The sequence below is a fragment of the Lepidochelys kempii genome, chromosome 9 (genome assembly GCF_965140265.1).
Source record: "Lepidochelys kempii isolate rLepKem1 chromosome 9, rLepKem1.hap2, whole genome shotgun sequence".
Classification (NCBI taxonomy): Eukaryota; Metazoa; Chordata; order Testudines; family Cheloniidae; genus Lepidochelys; species Lepidochelys kempii.
In genome coordinates, this window is record NC_133264.1 from 73,458,153 (window position 1) to 73,476,773 (window position 18,621).

Consider the following 18,621-nt stretch of genomic DNA (forward strand, 5'->3'; position numbering starts at 1 on the left):
AACTTTAAAGATTAACAAATTTTCTTTTTCCAGTTTACTTTCCTTTTCAGCCATGAATAATGTATGATAGTTGTCTGTTGTAATAAAATACTTCAGATTCCTATATTTACTCATTTTCTTCAGATGAAAGATGCAGTCTTCTAATCTGAGTATATCTGTGTGTTTGCTATGCCATATTATCCATTTTCTGGACAAAGCACACCTTTTTGCAATATTTATATAGATACATAATTTTAAATACACATATGCAATCAAATACTGTAAAGCCTATTATATCATGTGTAAAACAATAAACATTTGAAACCTTATTTTAATTCATTTTTATCCATTAGGCAGAAAAGACCAGGATACTCTATTTGCTTGGTTTTTTTTAAAGACATGATAGCACTGAAAGTCTACTCCCATTTAAGTCACTGGCAAAAATTCTATTGACTTTAAAGGTGCAGGACTAGGCCTTAATGGCTAAAGAATCACTACTGGTGAGTTGACAAGAAGTTGGAAACAGTAGAATATAGAGAAATCCAATGAATAAAAATACCATTAACAGATACTGATAACATAATAGATCTGTCCTTGCTCTTGTTGCCCTAAGTGAGAGCAGGATCAAACCAACTGTATTGTGTAATATATTTTTCTCACTCCTTGCATATATATTTATATACAAATATTAATGTTTAAGCAGTTTTAGATATTTTCCCTTTTTTTCCAGATGGCATAAAGCAATTTTGTCTCTTTGAAAAACATATACAAAGTGAAGCAGATGCACTGAGCATGTGGAAATGAGAAAAAAATTGCCTAAGAAATAATAAACACATGTATTCTCTCAGATCTTAATTGTTCATAAGGTTTTGGAGTACGGTTTTCAACTACAGCATTAAAGATAACTACAAGTAAATATCTGAAGACCCAGCAGATGTACAGCATCAGAGAGGAAGAATGGACTTGTGGTTAAGACACAGGGGTGGTCAAGAAGAGCCGAGCCCTATTTCTGATTCTACTTCCTATTTCTGGGGCAACTCATTTATACCTGCCTGTGCCTCAGTTCCCTCACCTGTAAAATTGAGTAATATCAAATCACACAGACAATTTGGAAGATTAAATTGATTCATGGATCACTTTGAGATTCTCAAATGGAAATAATATAGAAGGGTAATTATCAATTTAATTATAAAACAACAGTATCACAATTACATTTCCTGAAATATTAACATGATCTGAAGCAATTTTTGTATGAAATTTAGCAAAATATATATTGCATGATTTGAACAAAAATATTGTATATTCTGCATGGTATTGACAGCTAATGTAAATTAGACCAAATGATCCCTTGTGTACATCCTAACAAAAGCTCATTGGTGAGATGTAAACTGGAAGGACTTCTTAATTAAATTACTGTAGCATTATTATTACATGGCTGTCCTTTCCAAGGCAACACTCTAATAGCATAGCATGACTAAATATAAACTAGGTGGCTTGTGCTATGAGGATCTTCTACAGCAGAAAATTCAGGAGAATGCAGCTGACTTGTCTCCCCCGCCTGCCAAACCTTCCCAGGAGCTGAGATCTCTGATTTCTTTTCAGTTTAGAATCATCCTTACTAACTTTTGGTGGGTCTGCAAAACATGTTTTTGTCATTCAACTTCACTCCAAAGGTTACCAGTTGTTCTCCACGCTGCTATGCAGAAGGCCAGCCTGAAGATTTTGAAGAGCACTAGGGAGATGATTCTTTGGGGTACTCCACAAATTTTACTGACTTTTTCTACATTAGGAGTCTGTGTGAGGGAAATCTTCAATTTAGTATCAATCATTTATACCATACCCTTCATAGTGGTGTATCTAAGTGCCCTCTGCACTATCTATGTTATGTTTTCACTCACACAGTAATCAAGCAGAGACTCTTTACATTTAGAGATGCAGTGTACAGAAAACAGGATCATAAATTTTGAGCTACGTAGCCATACACAGTGCTTATGTTCCTATTGCATAGGTGCACTACAAACACCCTCCCCTGCTTCCCCAGCTGACACCAAATGCAATTTTTTGGACAGCTTCAACAGAGAGTATAGGACTAACTGGATCTGGAGATAGGGTCAACATTAAGGGGTGATCCGTCAAGTTTAAGATATACTGCCCTACCAATGTGATCTTGGTTTAACTTTTGCCACACTCTACTCGTTCTATGGATGGAGGACTTCACTGTACAGAACAGGTACAGCTTGATTAGAAATATTTCCAACATTCCCACAATGCTCCACCCTTGAACTTCAACTCTTATCTCTGTGGGTGAGTTCATTATATATAAGTGGAAAAGCTACATTCATGCAAACCAGTTCTGCAGGCAGCAGCACAGAAGTAAGGGTGGCAATATCACATCATGCCATCTTTATTTCTGTGCTGCTGGTAGTGGTGGTAGCTTTGCCTTCAGAGCTGGGCTCCCGGCCAGCAGCTGCCACTCGCCAGCTGCCCAGCTCTGAAGGCAGTACCATCGCCAGCAGCAGCACAGAAGTAAGGGTAGCAATACCGCAATCCCCCCTACAATAACCTTGCAACCCCCACACAACTCCTTTTTGGATCAGGACCCCTACAATTACAACACTGTGAAATTTCAGATTTAAATAGCTGAAATCATGAAATTTATGATTGTTAAAATCCTATGAAAATGAAATTGAACAAAATGGACCGTGAATTTGGTAGGACCCTAAGTATAAGTGAGAGCAAACCAATTAGCTAAATCCAAAAAAGTAAACAGATTTTAAAATTTTTGTTTGCACTACATGCCAATGTACCCATTATATATGGTAAATCAAAACATCCTTACAGAAAACATGCCAGAAAATTACAGTAACGTACCTTCCAAGAAATAGATGTTGATAAAGTAATGTGAAAATATGGCAATTCATAATAGTTATTTTGTATTTAAAAGAAAATAAATGTAATTGCTTTTCAGCACTTAAAGTCCTTCATATTTTAGTCCTCTTATTTGTGACCTTTTAAATTCCATTGTTTCCATAAACTATTCCTAATAGGCTAGTGGGAGCAGAAAACATTAATGGGTATGAAGCAGGAACAGGACCTCACTGCACAAATTAAGCTACGTCTACACTTAAAACTTTTACTGGTATAATAACATAGGTTAGGGGTATACATTTTTTACAACATTTTAAAGCTGGTATAAGCCTTAGTTTAGACAGTTTTCTGGGAAAAGGTGCTTTTGCTGGTATAGCTTATTTCATTCAGGGAATTGGTATAAGCTACACCTGTAGCATTCATACAAGGCTCATGCACTTGGCAACATTCAGGGCACACCCAGAGTGTTGTGTAGGAGCAGTGCACACACGGCTCCCCTCAAGGGCATGAACCTTGGAATCTCGCCCAGATGACATGAACCGTGGGAAGCCTCCCGGGACTCGGCTCAAGGCCCGAGAGCAAGGAATGCGGTAGATAGAAATTGGTAAATAAGAATGTTAAAGCCAGTGTATTCCTTTTATCTGTTGGAGAATGTAATGCGCGGGGGGAGAGAAAGAATAAAGGAGAGGGTGGAAAGCTGACAGGAGCAGCGTGTTGGCAGACCAGCCTGCTTGCTTGCTTAAAGCTTTGTGCTGTCTTGTATTTGAACCGCAACACTACACCAGCAAACGCACTCTTTTGCCAATATAAGCTGTGCTTACACTAGGATTTTTATACTTGTATAGCTATACTGGTAAACATTTTATAGTTAGACTAGTCCTCAGTGTTATCTTTTTATTTTAATTTCTGGTGTGTGTGATTTTTTTTTCTTGCATCATTCATAATACATAAATGTCAAATTATCATTGTAGAAAGGTGGCTTACCTTTCCATCATCAGGGTTGGCAGCTGCCTCAGTTTCCCTACTGCTAGGCAGTCTTCCTCTCAGTGATTGATTAGTTTAGTCCACCAGCCAAACCAAAAAACTCCAGACAGGTTAAACACTAGCCCAATACAACAACAATCCAAACCAAAAAATCTTCCACCAGTTTTTTCTGGGCCACAGCCACAACCATGCCTCAAGGGTCTGTGGAAACTTTTTCCCTTGGTGCATCCCAAACTAGGTCTTCAACCCTGGGTTGGAGGGATGCAGCTCTGTTCTTATGGGGGTATCAGCACACAACCTCAAGGTGGCACTATTGAATCATAATGGAACCTAGGTTCTCCCTCTTCTACCACAGGCTCTAGCCCTCAGGACCTAAACAGTGGAACAGCTGTCTCCTCCAGCCTTACCATTCCCACTTCACTTTCCCTCCCAGGGCTAATTCCTATACTTGTGTAATTGCTGCCACCTCCTGGGGTCTCTGGTATGCAGTGGTCACCACCGTTTGTCCTGGAACAGTCCCTGGTAGTGTGTTCTCTGTACCACTAATCAGGCAAGCGCTGTGGGCACTTCAGGCTAAGGCTCTAGCTCCTGGTGGATAACAAATAGCACTCTGTCAGATGGCTACAACCACCACACTTCTCCCAGACCCCCTGCCTCTGTGACCCACTCCTTGCCAACTGCCATGGAATTTGCCCCTCCCTATTCTGGCTGACCAATCACCCTCCAGTCAGGAGTGAGAATAGCAACAGATTCACCCTTAGCAATTCATCACAATGCCCTCTGCTGTTCAGCAGAACTATTGCTATTGAGCAGATGCATGACAAGTTTGTTTGCCTGCCACCTGCCTATTAGGCCTCCTCTCCAAACTTTCTCCACAGAGCCTCCCAGATGTTCCCCATAGTCCTTTTTCCACAGCTGCTCTGGTCCCTTTACTGGAGAACCCTGAAGCTCTCTTCAAGACTCCCCCTGGCTCTTCCAAAGCTCCTTCCAGGCACTGAGCCCTTATGCAAGGAAAGGGGTGACTGAGTTCCCCTGTTGGTGTTAGGATGAAACCTCTCACTTGACCATTTTTGTTCCTGGTTAGTTGTTGTGGGGAAATAACACCCCCCCCCCAGTTTTAAGTTCAATAATGTTGCTGCCAGAGGCAGATTAAGATTTATTGGGACCCTGGGCACAAAGAAGATTTGAGCCCTCACATCCTCCCCCACGATGGGGCCCTACCCCCTACTCTCCCTGAGGCCCCTCCCCCTGGCCAGGCTAGAACCCAGAGCCAGGCCAGGGTAAGAGCTGCCCCGAGAGCCCAGTGGCTTCTGCCAGAGCTAGGGCGGGGGGGTGGGAGGGAGTTGTGGGGAAGCACCCAGCCTTGGGACTTCAGCCCTGTGGCTTCTGCCGGGGCTTGGGAAGGGGGTGCCCAGGCTCAGGGCTTCAGCCCAGGGGCGCTGGAATGGGGGGGCCAAGAGGCCATGGCTCCATCACTTTTAAAAATGGGAGGGCTTCTGCACCCCCATGGCTTCTGCCAGGGCTTCAGGCTCCCCGGCTAGGGGCTTCTGCCCCACAGCTTCTGCAGGGGCTCAGGTCATTCATTTTTCCAGGGGCCCCCAAATGGGCCACTGGTTGTGACCTCCTCTTGAACCAAATGTACTGTGCGTTGTCTTCTCTCTTGCTGTGCCTAAGTCAACAAGCATCTATAACAAAACAGCATAGCAACAGACTAATATCTTGGGTTTATCAGTGGATCATTCAGTGAAAATAGGAGATTTCAACACTTTTGCTGCCATTATTTTAGAGGGTTTCTGGCTTCTCTTTTAAAGAAACAAACATTATTTTTTGGAGGGCATGTTATACTTTGGTTGTTTTGCACTTGACAATCTCCCTCCAAGACAGTACTTCACAAACTGTGAGCCAGCGATAGGTTCATAGGGGAGCCACAAGTCTGGGGAAAATTTTTAATCAATATGCCCATTTTTATCTTTTTTTTTAATTAAAAAACTATTAAACTAGCCTTAAATGTCACCTGCATCTTATCTATGTGTCTGTGTCTTCTGCTGCTGCTGCTGCTGCCTGGGCTGGGAGCCTCTCTGGGTATGTCTACACTGTAATAAGACATGCGTGGCTATCCCGTGTCAGCTGACTTGGGCTCACGGGGCTTGGCTATAAAATTTCAGTGAGACATTCAGGCTCTGTGCCTTTGTGCTTTTTGTTCCTGCAGGGGGCCTTCAGTTGAGCGAGTTCCTGCTGGGGGAAGCATTCATCAGGAAATCTCTCTATTTAAAGGTCCCTGCTGGAGTGGAGGGAACAGAGAGTTTCCCAGTACCAGCAGCACCAGCACTTGTGGATAGAGGAAGGGGGGGGGGGGGAGGTGAGTCCTGAGGGAGAGACAAGTGTGTCTAATCTTTATAATAGAATGATTTTCACCTACATGTAGAAAACGTTTGGCTGAAGAAGATGGCCATTTTAATAAAGTTAAACAGAAAAGAAAGAAAAGTAGACAATATGATGATAGTTACTTTATATTTTGATTTTCATGTCTCGATATCACTGAGGAAAGTCCACAGCCACAATGTGTCATTTGTTTTCAAGTGTCAGTGAGTGAAAGTATGAGGCCAGGGAAACTACAGAGACATTTAGAAACTATACACCTGACCTGGAATTCATAAACAAGAGTGTGATTTTGTTTCCTTTGGAAACAAGAAGAATTAAAAGTGGCAGAAAGAAGTCATGTCTAAAGAAGCAACTGTTCCTCAAAAAGCTTTAGAACCATATATTGTGGCCATGCGAACTGAAAAATGCAAACAAGTACACACAATTTGAAAGACGCTTCTACTTCCAGCAGCAATAGACATCTGTAGAATTATGACTGGGGAACAAGCAGGCATGGCACTGAAAACCATTCTCTATGTCAAATAATACCATCTGTTGATGCGTTGATGACCTTGCAGAAAATGTACAGTACTAGTTGATAAAACAAGTTAAGAAGAATCAATATTTTGCACTGCATCTCGGTGAATCCACAGATATAGCCTACGTGGCTCCGATTCTGCATTATGTGAGATTTATCAAAGCAGCTACAATAGCTGATTTTTCTTATATTTTTTTTTGTAGTGAAATTCCAACCCAAACAACAAATGAGGAAATACTCAAGATCCTCAATAAATTCATTGTGGATGAGATCTTAACTTGGTTATGTGTATAAGACTGTATGCTGATGGAGCAGTAGCCATGACCAGAAAGCACAGTGAGGTTGCTGTGTGAGTAAAGAAAATGGCACCAGCAGCAATTTGGACATTCTGCGTGATTCATCACCAAGGTTTGGCATCTAAGAAGTTGCAACTTGAAGTACACAAGACCCTCAACATTGTTACTAAAATTGTTAATTTTATAAAATCCTGGACAGTGAACACACGTTGTTTTAGTATGCTGTGCTGAGATGTGCTCTGACAACACTCAGCTTCTGTTTCACAATGAAGTCAGGTGGTTGTCATGTGGGAAAATATTACAACATGTCTTTGAATTTTCCTCCTTGGGAAAATAGATCTTCAAGGTTACATGTTTAATGTGGACTTCTTGACTATGTTAGCTTATCTGGTGGGCATAAATGGCAAATTGAATGCACTAAATCCAACACTTCAAGATAGGAATACAAATATAATAGCTATGAAAGATAAAATTAAGGGAGTCGTAAAGAAGCTTTGTCTTTGGAGATGCTACATGGAAAGGGAGATACTGAGATGTTTCTAGTGCTATCAGACTTTTTAAAAGAACACAGTGAAAGGAATCAAAATGCTACTAAAGACCAAATAATAACTCATTTGTCTGGATTCATATTCCCATTATGATGGATATTTTCCTGGTGTTTAACATGAATCTCCAGATACCTATTGGATTCTAAACCCATTCTTGATAACAGTTAACACCACTCCAACCTTAAGTATGGCTCAACAAAATCTCACAGACTTGTCAAGTGATCACCATGCTGAAGGCCAAGTTTTCATATCTAAAATACCAGGAATTCTAAATTTCCGTTAAAGAAGAGTACAAAGAACTCAGCTATGAAAATGCTGCTTCCATTCACTTCACGTTATCTCTATGTCTGGGTTTTTAGCAATGATTTCTGTGAAAATTAAGCAAAGAAATATTTAAACTTGGAAAATGACTTACATCTGTGGCTTATCAGAAATTCAGCCAAACACTGTGCAACTATGCAGTTTGTTACAGGCTAATTTTTCTCACTAAAATCTTAGGCAGTGTCCAGACACACTGAAAAATCCATAATTTCAAATGATAGTTTTAAAAAGCCAGATCAGATCAGATTATATAATTAAACAAACAGTAGTTGAATAAGGTTGCAAAACTCCAAACTCTAGTGTCCCTCTTGAATCTAGTGTCCTGAACTCTTTAATCTACTGTCCTGAGTTAATTTAAAAAAATGCTATTTGGTTTTTGGGAGCCACTAAGTTTGAAAATATCTGCAAGAGCCACATTACTAAAGAGTTTGGGAACCAGAGGTCTAAGAAATAAGAAATGTTTTTCTTGATAGCTGTAAGAAAATCAAATTATAGCTCATTGCATATCTGCTCACTGCTAGCTAGATCACAATTCGATTTATATGGTTCCTGTCACAGAACTTCCTCACATCTTTTATGGTTCAACTGCCATAAAGCCTGATCCTAATTAAGAAAATTTAACAGATTTTTGGACAGCTTTCATGGAGAGGGTATTTCTGGCTTGGACATCAACTTGTTGATTACTGCAGAGCAGGAGGTGACTCTGCTGCACATTCTCATATATGGAATGCAGTGCTTGAATTATGGGGGAAAAAGTAGCAAAGTGCCATGTTATCCACTGGCCAGCTCCTGGGCTGGCATCCTCTGTGCTGCCAAGTTGCAGAAAGACTGTCTTCTTCCTTCTGCACTTACTCTTTGCCTTATGTCCTACCTCCTCCCCTACCCCTAACTGCCCCTCCTCCCTTACATGTTACTCCATGCCTTCTGTCCCTGCCTCTAACCCTAACTGCCCCTCCTCCCTTACCTATTACCCCATGCCTTCTGCCCCTGCCTCTACACATATCCCTAATTGTCTCCATATCCCTTACCTGTTACCCCATGCCTTCTACCCCTGCCGGCTCCCCTACCTCCAACGGCCCTCCTTATCCATTGCCTGTTAACTCCTTCCTTTTGCCCCGGCCTCCTGGACACATAATCGCTCCTTTTGCCCTATCCCTAACTCCCCCATTTCCCCTATTTGTTACCCCCCAACATGCCTTCTGCTTCATGCCTTCTGCCTGACTCATAATTCCCCCTTCAGGACCCTCCCCTGGAGTGCACACAGTCCTTCTTCCCACCCTTACACCCCATCAGACTTCTGCCCCCACCTTTAACCTGCCTCCTTGCTTTGTCGACACCACCTAGCTCCCCTGCTTGGGGGGAGGGGAAGCACCCAGCCTTGGGACTTCAGCCTTGCGGCTTCTGCCGCGGCTTGGGAAGAGGGTGCCCAGACTCAGGGCTTAAGCTCAGGGGCGCTGGAACAGGGGGAGCTTAGAGGCCCTGGCTCCATCACTTTTAAAAATGGGAGGGCTCAGGTCATCCATTTTTCCAGGGGCCTCCAAATAGGTCTCTGGTTATGACCTCCTCTTGAACCAAATGTACTGTGCGTTGTCTTCTCTCTTGCTGTGCCTAAGTCAAAAAGCATCTATAACAAAACAGCATAGCAACAGACTAATATCTTGCATTTATCAGTGGATTATTCAGTGAAGATAGGGAATGTCAACACTTTTGCTGCCTCCCCTAGCTCTGCCCCCAGAAGCGGCTTCTGGAAGTGGCTGGCATGTACAGCTCCTAGGCAGAGGAGTCAGGGGGCTCTGAGTGCTGACTGCACCCACAGGTGCTGCACCCGCAGCTCCCATTGGCCACGTTTCCTGGCCAATGGGATCTCTGGAGCTGATGCTTGGGGTAGGGGAGCACACGGAGCCCCCATGGCCACCCTTGCGCTTAAGAGCTGGACATGCCATATGTTCCCAGAGGCGCACGGAGGCAGGACAGGCAGGGAGCCTGCCTTAGCCCACTGCGCCACTGAGTGGATTTTTAGCGGCCTGGTCAGTGGTGCTGACCAGAGCTGCCAGGGTCCCTTTTCGACCGGGCATTCCGGTCGAAAACTGGATGCATGGTGGCAACTCTACAGGACACTGTGGAGCACCTCTAAGCTGTGGTCGGTCCCCTCCCCATAGAGGGTTAGACCCAGAGCCCCTGACTGTCCCACAGCCCGCTCCTCTTTCCACGGTCTCCAGACAGTCGCTTTGCTGCGTCCCCCGCAGGGCCACTGTGCCTTTGAATAAGTCAGAAGGGGGGAGCCCCTAAAAATTAATAAGGAAGCTCAGTCCCCAACCCTCCCCGTAATTCACCACTGATGGAGTGTGGCTCTCACATGCTCAGAGCGAAATCTGGCATCAGTACCTTAGCAGGGCTTCCTGTAGCTCAGGGGTGGGCAAACTTTTTGGCCCGAGGGCCACATCTGGGTATGGAAATTGTATGGTGGGCCATGAATGCTCATGAAATTGGGGGTTGGGGTGTGGGAGAGGGTGAGGGCTCTGGCTGGGGGTGCAGGCTCTGGGGTGGGGCTGGGGATGAGGGGTTGGAGGTGCAGGCGAGTGCTCCGGGCTGGGACCGATGGGTTCAGAGGGCGGGAGGGGGATCAGGGCTGGGGTGGGGGATTGGGGCATGGGAGGAGGTCGGGATGCAGGCTCCAGCCAGTGCTTACCTCAAGCAGCTCCCAGAAGAAGCGGCATGTCCCCACTCCAGCTCCTATGCAGAGGCACAGCCAGGCAGCTCTGTGCACTGCCCCATCTGCAGGCGCCGCCACTGCAGCTCCCATTGGCCACAGTTTCTGGCCAATGAGAGCTGCGGGGGCGGCACTTGAAGCAGGGGCAGCGTGCGGAGCCCCATGACTGCACCCATGTGTAGAAGCCAGAGGGGGGACATGCTGCTGCTTCCAAGAGCCGCATGGAGCAGGGCAAGCCCCCTACCCTGCTCCTTGGCTGGAGCACTGGAGCGAGGCAAGCCCTGGACCCTGCTCCACGGCGGGAGCTCGAGGGCCAGATTAAAATGTCTGGAGGGCCAGATGTGGCCCCCGGGCCGTAGTTTGCCCACCACTGCTGTAGCTTCATCTATCATGCTGTCTGGCCGCAGTCTGAGATTTGGACATTTTACCCTGTAAAGTCATTGTCAGGTTCAGGATCATGGTGCTTAAATGCACTGACATTATGTTACAGTACCATCTCTTAATTTTGTCTGTGATACTTTTGATGGTGGCCATTAAGCTCCTTAATGTTTTTTCATTCATTTGAAAGAAAAGTGGGATTTATTCACATGCTACAGCCTAAAATATCACAGAAGTGGAAGAGATACTGGAGAACTAGGGTGACCAGATGTCCCGATTTTATAGGGATAGTCCCGATATATGGGGCTTTTTTTTATATGGGCTCCTATTATCCCCCACCCACTGTCCCAATTTTTCACACTTTCTAACTGGTCACCCTATGGAGAACACACTATTAATCCATTAGGGATCTGAAGGATATTTTGAGGCGGAATTTAAAGTGTGTATCCATAAACTCAAAAGTTGACACAAACTCTCTGGTGAGTAGGTTCAGGTAGACCTTAGTCAAAGAAGTCTTCGTTTTTTTCCATAAACTGCAACTTTAGACACTATTTTCACAATTCTAGTTCTATCTGTGGCTACTATCATGCATATACTTTCTAATGAAAACAACAGTGATGCAGATTAAAAATGAGGAAGGCAAGAGAGAGCCTTTTGTTGATTTGTAAATGTGCCTGAGTGTGAACAGCTGTGATCCATTACATGTGATGCAAATGTTTCCCTGCGGTAAAAGGAGAGATGGCATTTGCTGTATTATAAAGACTATTTTAACCCTCCATTGCATAGTGTCTTTGCTAGGGTCCAATCCAATCCAATCAACTTGTACAGTGAACTGATGTCATCTAAACAGATGGACATAAGTGTAGGCAATCAAGAGACCATGGTAGTAGCAAGAGACCACGTGCGTGAAGAGAGCATGATTTTTGGATAACACTTAAAAAGCTGTCTGGACTAAAGCTTGTGAAACTATTGAAAAGTTCATTTGCTACTGGTAAATAAACCAGGTCAGAGCTGGATGAACTTTCAGAATGAGCATGTAACTTTCAAAGCTTTATGATATGAGTTATAGGCCATCTTGAGTGGGGTGTGGTGCTGCACAGACTAAAGGGATGCATTAAAATAAAGTCTATTTGCAGAAGACCCAGTGGCACATTTTTGTGTTATTAGGTCAGTAAGGTGTGAAGATCAGTTCCATTCCTTTTGCATTCATCTGCACAGGAAGGAAAGGAATATTTAGTATCAATAAAATCTTTCTATATTAAAGACAGATTTATGGTGGAAAGCCTTTATAACAATGGATCATCCAGTTTCATCAATCATTGTGAATACAGTGAAAAAAACAAGCAATTAGCATAAATTATGAAAAGTATATTAGAGTTTTAAAATTCTCACTATCTCAATATTTAAGATAAAAGTAACTCAGGTAAGGCGATATGGTTTTAATATATGACTTTTCACCTGACAATATCTCTTTGTTTTGTTTTCTTTTGTTTTTCCTTCTTTTTAATCATTTGTTTTGTGTTTTATTGTGCTATTTACAGGTTAGCATATGGATAAATATAGATATGTAAAATGCAGGAAGTTATACTGGTTTTAGTTGTGCTATTATGTACAGATACAAATTAAGGTGCAGTTGGTGCACTTTTGTTCTGCATAAAAAAAAGAAATTAGTGTAAAATTGTTATACACAGACATATAGGGCCTAGTCCAGTGTCCATCAAAATAAATGGAAATCTTTCCACTGACTTCACAGGGCTTTAGATCAGGCCAATGGTGCAATATTGTTCTATCACGAGCAACTGGGTACACAATTTTTGTACATAGCATGTTACAAATAGCTCAGTAGCTGAACATCATTGTTGTTCAAATCAGTCTTTGGTACTCTCTAATCTGAGCTGTGACTGTTCCAGATCTCATATTTTCTATTATAAACCATAACATGATGATGCATTTCCTTGCTGCTATTATTAACATTCTAAATAACTATATGTAGAATGTTAAATATAAATATATTTTGTTTTGGGATAAACAGTTTATCCCAGAACAAAATATACTCTTTTTTTAAATCAAAAAGTGAGTTAATCTCTGATCTTTTACATACAGGAGACCAAATTATCTCAATCTATGGGAAGTTTCAGAAAACGTGTATGTGAATACCCTACTTGCCCATGTATACCAAAGCTGACACTACATCTTGTTGAATTCATATTGATGGTGATCCCTGAGTTGCAAAATAAATGACTGATTATTTTTCATTGGCATTCTCTCCATGAATGTGTGGAGATAGGGGTGTGGAATTTCGGAGGACATATGCTTCTCTTTTATATGCTATGACTTGTCTATCTCCAGGCTATTTGGAACTGCACAGAGAATGGCCATCTGCCTTTTAAATTTTTCTTTCTTTTTCCGGGTCTTTGCAATTGTTATAGGTCTTGGACATGAGTTCTGTATGTCAGCCAGTCCATGCTGGTATGGGGGTAATATCAAAGCTGGGGTATTTATAAAAATTGGAAGTTATTATTATTTATTATTAAATTGGAAAAACAAACAAACAAACCAACAAACCTCACCCTCCAAGAGGCACATAATGCATTTTCAGTGGGAAGCCCTCAAGCCCCAGTTAGAATAGGCAGAAATGTATCAACCCTTCCCAGGTTCTTATGATTAGGTTCTAATATGTCTGAAAATTCCTTAAAGCTAAACAAAAAGATCCACAGCATTTTTCATTTCTTGGTTGCATATAGTGCTAGGTCCTGAGATGCTGTAAATGAAGCTGTGCTGACTTACACAAACTAAGGATCTGACTTATACATTTTAATGTTAAAAGAATTTCCAGACTCACTGTCCCACTCATATCAATTGAAAAAATATGCATTAAAAATGCATTTATATTGGTATGCATTGTCTTTTCAACATCCATTCAGGATTAGGAACCCATTGTGGTAGGCTTTGTACAGAGTCACAACATTCCTAATTCATTCGTAATTGATCTTCAGTGGCTTGCAGTCATATCATCTTGTGCTCTAATTATATCACATTTCACATCTTTTGCTGTTGGCCTCTCATTCACAAATTAAGTAAGGTGAGTTTTGGTCAAAAATTGGATGAGAGACTTTTAATCAACCCAAATACTTCAGGATATGCTGTGTGTGATTCTGGAGACCTTGCTTGCTAAGTTGCTATATGATCCTGGTTATAAACCTCAGATAACTACTGAGTACCAGGAGTCAGAACAACAGTGTCAAGGAAAGGAGGTCATAATCAACACCATTACTGAAACGCTGGCTCTTCAGTGAGACTTTTTTTTTTTTTTTGCGATAGATACATATAACTAAAGATTTTGTTACTCTGCATGTAACTACAGTTACCAGTGAATGTCCTTCCATCACCAATTTCTGCCCTAATGATTTTTTACCTTTAGTGTCTTTTAAAGGAAAATGATTTTGAACTGGACTTACATTCAGATGATTCTGTGACACACTTTTCTTCTCTTTCTGTAAACTATCACTACTATTAAATTTTAATTCTTTTTTCCACTCCTCTTTTCCACTGTGGTCTCTTAGAGGAATAAAACATTGGCACAGAATGATTAACTGGAATGTTAATTTTAGAAAATATGCAATGCCATCATAGTTCTAGAAAACTAAAGCAGAGCCTCTTATGTCCATTATGAAAAGTTTAGTTGTCTGTAATATCTAAAATTAATCTCCGCCAGATCTCTGAGACATCAATTTCCCATTTTTTAAAAATGCAGCTTTTATTTTATAACACCTTGTAGTTATCATTTAGGGTTTCTCAGTGGTTTCCTTTTAAACATTAAGCACTACACTGTGGCATAAACTACAGCTAAGCTCTGGGTGTGTTGCAAAGCCCTTTCCCCTCCCCTGTGCACACCTACAGAAGGAGTTCTGGAAGGCACTACCTCTTGGAATGCCAAGGAAACCAGTCACTATACCACCCTCAAAGACGTCACAGTGTGTTCTCCCCTCCATATCCTGCCAATTTTTCTGGCCAAGTGCAGATTGATCAAGGCTATAGTTTGCCTTTTCCCACCCCTCTGTACCCACTTTGTATAGGGTAGCATTGATTATAGCACTAATTCTGCAGAGTCCTTTACACAGTGGCTCATATGTGATTAGTAGAAGGGATGGAGGAAAGAGATTCCTTGCCTTGCATGCTCACATAGGGACTATTGAGCACAATTTAGCTCTGTTATGAGGTTTTCCCATCTCCCTAAAAAATCCCATAATTTACCTCAGACCTGAGTAGTGAAAAGTGCTATTTTTAATTGGTGAATGTGAGCCTTAATAGGAGAATGGAACATGAATCACCTATCCTCTTCTTAAAAAATAAGTTTCAGCCATTGATTTATCAGAACTAAGCCTCGTGCATTAGAGCTTACTTTTCTTAAAAAATACAGGTCAAAGCTCTACACTGACGATGAGGTTTTGCAGTTGATATGTTTAAGCCGCTCTTTTGCATTAAAAATAAGGATTTTAGCTTAATTATTGCCTATTTCGCCGTTCGCCATAAGCTAGCAAAAGGTTTCTTTGTTCTCTCAGTCAAATAAAAGAGATCTTGAAAATAGGCAAAGCACTTCTATCATTATCTCCGTCTGTGATAGGGATAAAATTTTTAAAATTCCCTAGCTGCATCTTTCTTTTTAAGAAAAAGTTAATTATGTCTCTAAGAGCATTACTGCAATGGTTTGCATCTTTTTTGATGTTCTTCTTCTTTTGGAAGGTAACTATTTTTGTTGTTGATGCATTGAATGGTTCACCTGGGATATTTTCAAGACCTTTTCAATGTGTAACAGAATTTTTTAAAGAAGTTCTTTGAGGATTTTGTCTAAAAATACTTTTGATCTTGGCTTCAATGTTTTCATAATTTGGACGATTTTTTTAAAATAATTTTTTAAAAGTATTTAGAATATAGTAAGGCATCACAGTTCATGTGTAAATAACTGAGACATAGGAGACATCATAATAATTTCCCATCTGTCGCAAAAGAGGGTGATTTTCCTCTTCAGCTGTTTTTTTTAAATAGGGAAATATTGACTTTTAGCGGATCAACTGAACTTTCTAGAATGACAATTCTTAAGTAAATAAAGTATTTTTTCATCAATGCAGGGACGAATGTAGTGGATAGAAGTGCCTCTGACTTTGACCAATGGCCAGAAAGCCTTTTTGCCAAGGCAGTGAAGTCAATGGGATTACTCACATGCATAAAACTAAACACATGGTCAAATTGTTTGCTGGATTCGGGCTCAAGAGTCTTTATGACAGTCATCAGGTGCAGGTGAACCAGAGGCAGGAAAGATGAGATAGTAGTTAGTGCTCTAACCTTAAGCCTGGGATCTTGGGAGATCCAGGTACAATTATTTTTACCACCACGTCCTTTCTGACTTTGGGCAAGTCACTTAAGTCTCAGTCCATTAAAGTAAATGGCAAGACTCCCATTGCCTTTAATGGGAGCTGGATCAGTCCTTCTGTGTCTCAGTTCCTCAACTCTAAGATGGGGAATAATAGTACCTCCAAGGAGAGCTGTAAGGATAAAACACTTTAAAGATTGGGAGGCTACATTAAGGAAAGTTTCCTAATGAAAAGGGGGCATCCAAATCCTTTTTGACTGTAGTTAACATAAAAGGATTCAAAAAGCAAAATTTGTGGATATGACTTCTTCTGTGGTTCTAGACATGTGACTTAAATGTTTTGCTTCAGTTTTTTCCATTTGTGAAATGGAGACAAAAATACGTAATTATTTCATGGAGCTGTTGCAAGGATAAGTATGTGTTTGTAAAGTTGTTTGACAAAGGTTAAGAACTAAGTATATCTATTTTACGCTACCTGTGAGAGGCAGACTTTTAAAGTCAAAAGCTAAATTCTGCAAATACATGAAAATGCTCGAATATCAGGCATAAAGAAAAAAACATATTTTGCTGAAAGTTAACAAAAATAAGGAAACTGATAAAAATGGAAGAATACGAACATCAGAAGACTAAATATGAAATCATGACATCAGATTTGCATGTCTTTCTGAACTTTTATTATTTTAATGATGTGGTTTGAATCATTTGTTAAAATGCTGTGCTGGATTATGAATTAGTTCAAACCTTGTTAATAAAAACTCAGAACAAAGAAAACAAATTAATTTATTGAATGTAAATAGGTACAGTTTTTACCTTTAATCTTGTCAATGTGTATTCTTGAATGTGTTTAGGCAATTCTAATTGACTGGGTCCTAGTTCAATATAATATAGGGAAATTCTGCAATGAGGCCACTGAATGTGCAATTTAATTATGCTGGTGTGCACTTCCATTTGTTTCTAATGCAGAGGATCTATTGGTAAAATGAATGCCCATTTTGTGGTCTGTTATGCAGAAAATGTTTAATCCAGTGTTTGATTTACTCTGTTAAATCTTCTTTATTGAATGTGGTTATTCATCCGTGCAGAATTGGGTATGCTGCTTTCTGTTACTATGACATTGCAATTAAATAGCTAAAGAGAAAAACATGGTAAGACATTTTCTAAAGGTCCATGACATTCCCATAAAATTATTCATATTTATATATTGTTTTTCTCTTTTATTAGTTTTTACAGTTGCCAGTACTAAAACTGAACAGTACAGAGAAAGATTTTTTCACTGCAGAGCTTGAGAAATCCAGCAGTTAAGGATCCTAGATGAACATTTTGTCAAATAAACTAGTACTAAGAAGAATTTCTGGTCCAGTGGATAATGACTGTCATCATGAAATAGGATTGTACTGATTGCCATCTTATGAATGAAGCTAGCAGGAGCTCAGAGAACCAAACAACAGCATTTTGTGATGGGATAAATACTTGGGCACTTTGGATACAGGAAGACATTGATAGGGAAATCACTCTCCCTCTGTGCACTTTTGGAATGGTGTTAAATCACAAAACATAGTCTCAAGTTTAAATACGTGAAATAATGTTTTCATGCATACTTCCTTTTCTTAGCAAGAAAAGGGTCTGAGAGGAGAATTTATAATCTCTTTCTGTCACATTTCAGAAAATATTACATTATAGATTATAAAATTCTCAGTGATATGATGGTATTTGCTCCTCATTTCAAAACATTTAGGACAGGGATGATCAACATTCTGAAGTATTTGGGGTTGAACAGTTGTTGTTGAGGGTGAAAAACAAAGAAAAGATAGCCTTTATTAATAGGATAGGGCTACAGGGACTGCAGGACAGGAAAACCGTAAACAAGTTTTTGCAAAACAGCTGCTAGGATAATTATAAGGGACATAAGATTTGGTCTTACTACTTTTATATCATTAGAATCCATCACTGTTTGTTTAGCCTTAAATATTATAACTATTAATTTTCTTCATCTGATAATTGTTTCTTAGCCTATTGAGAAGCAGTGATATGTGAACATATTTTATATTTGTCTTTAATGTTGTTTGAAGTTTTCCACTAGAACACTGTGTTCTTAAGCTTTCTGGCCTGTGTCCTATTAACAAGGATTCTGTTGTGTATGAATTTTACCATGTCTGGTGGAACTTTAGGGCTGAGGTGGTCTCTGGTTTCCATTAGTTGTTTTCTACTATTTTTTCCATTATTTTGCTGTGTGAGCAAGGGACTTGTAATAAGGTGTTAACAGGCCA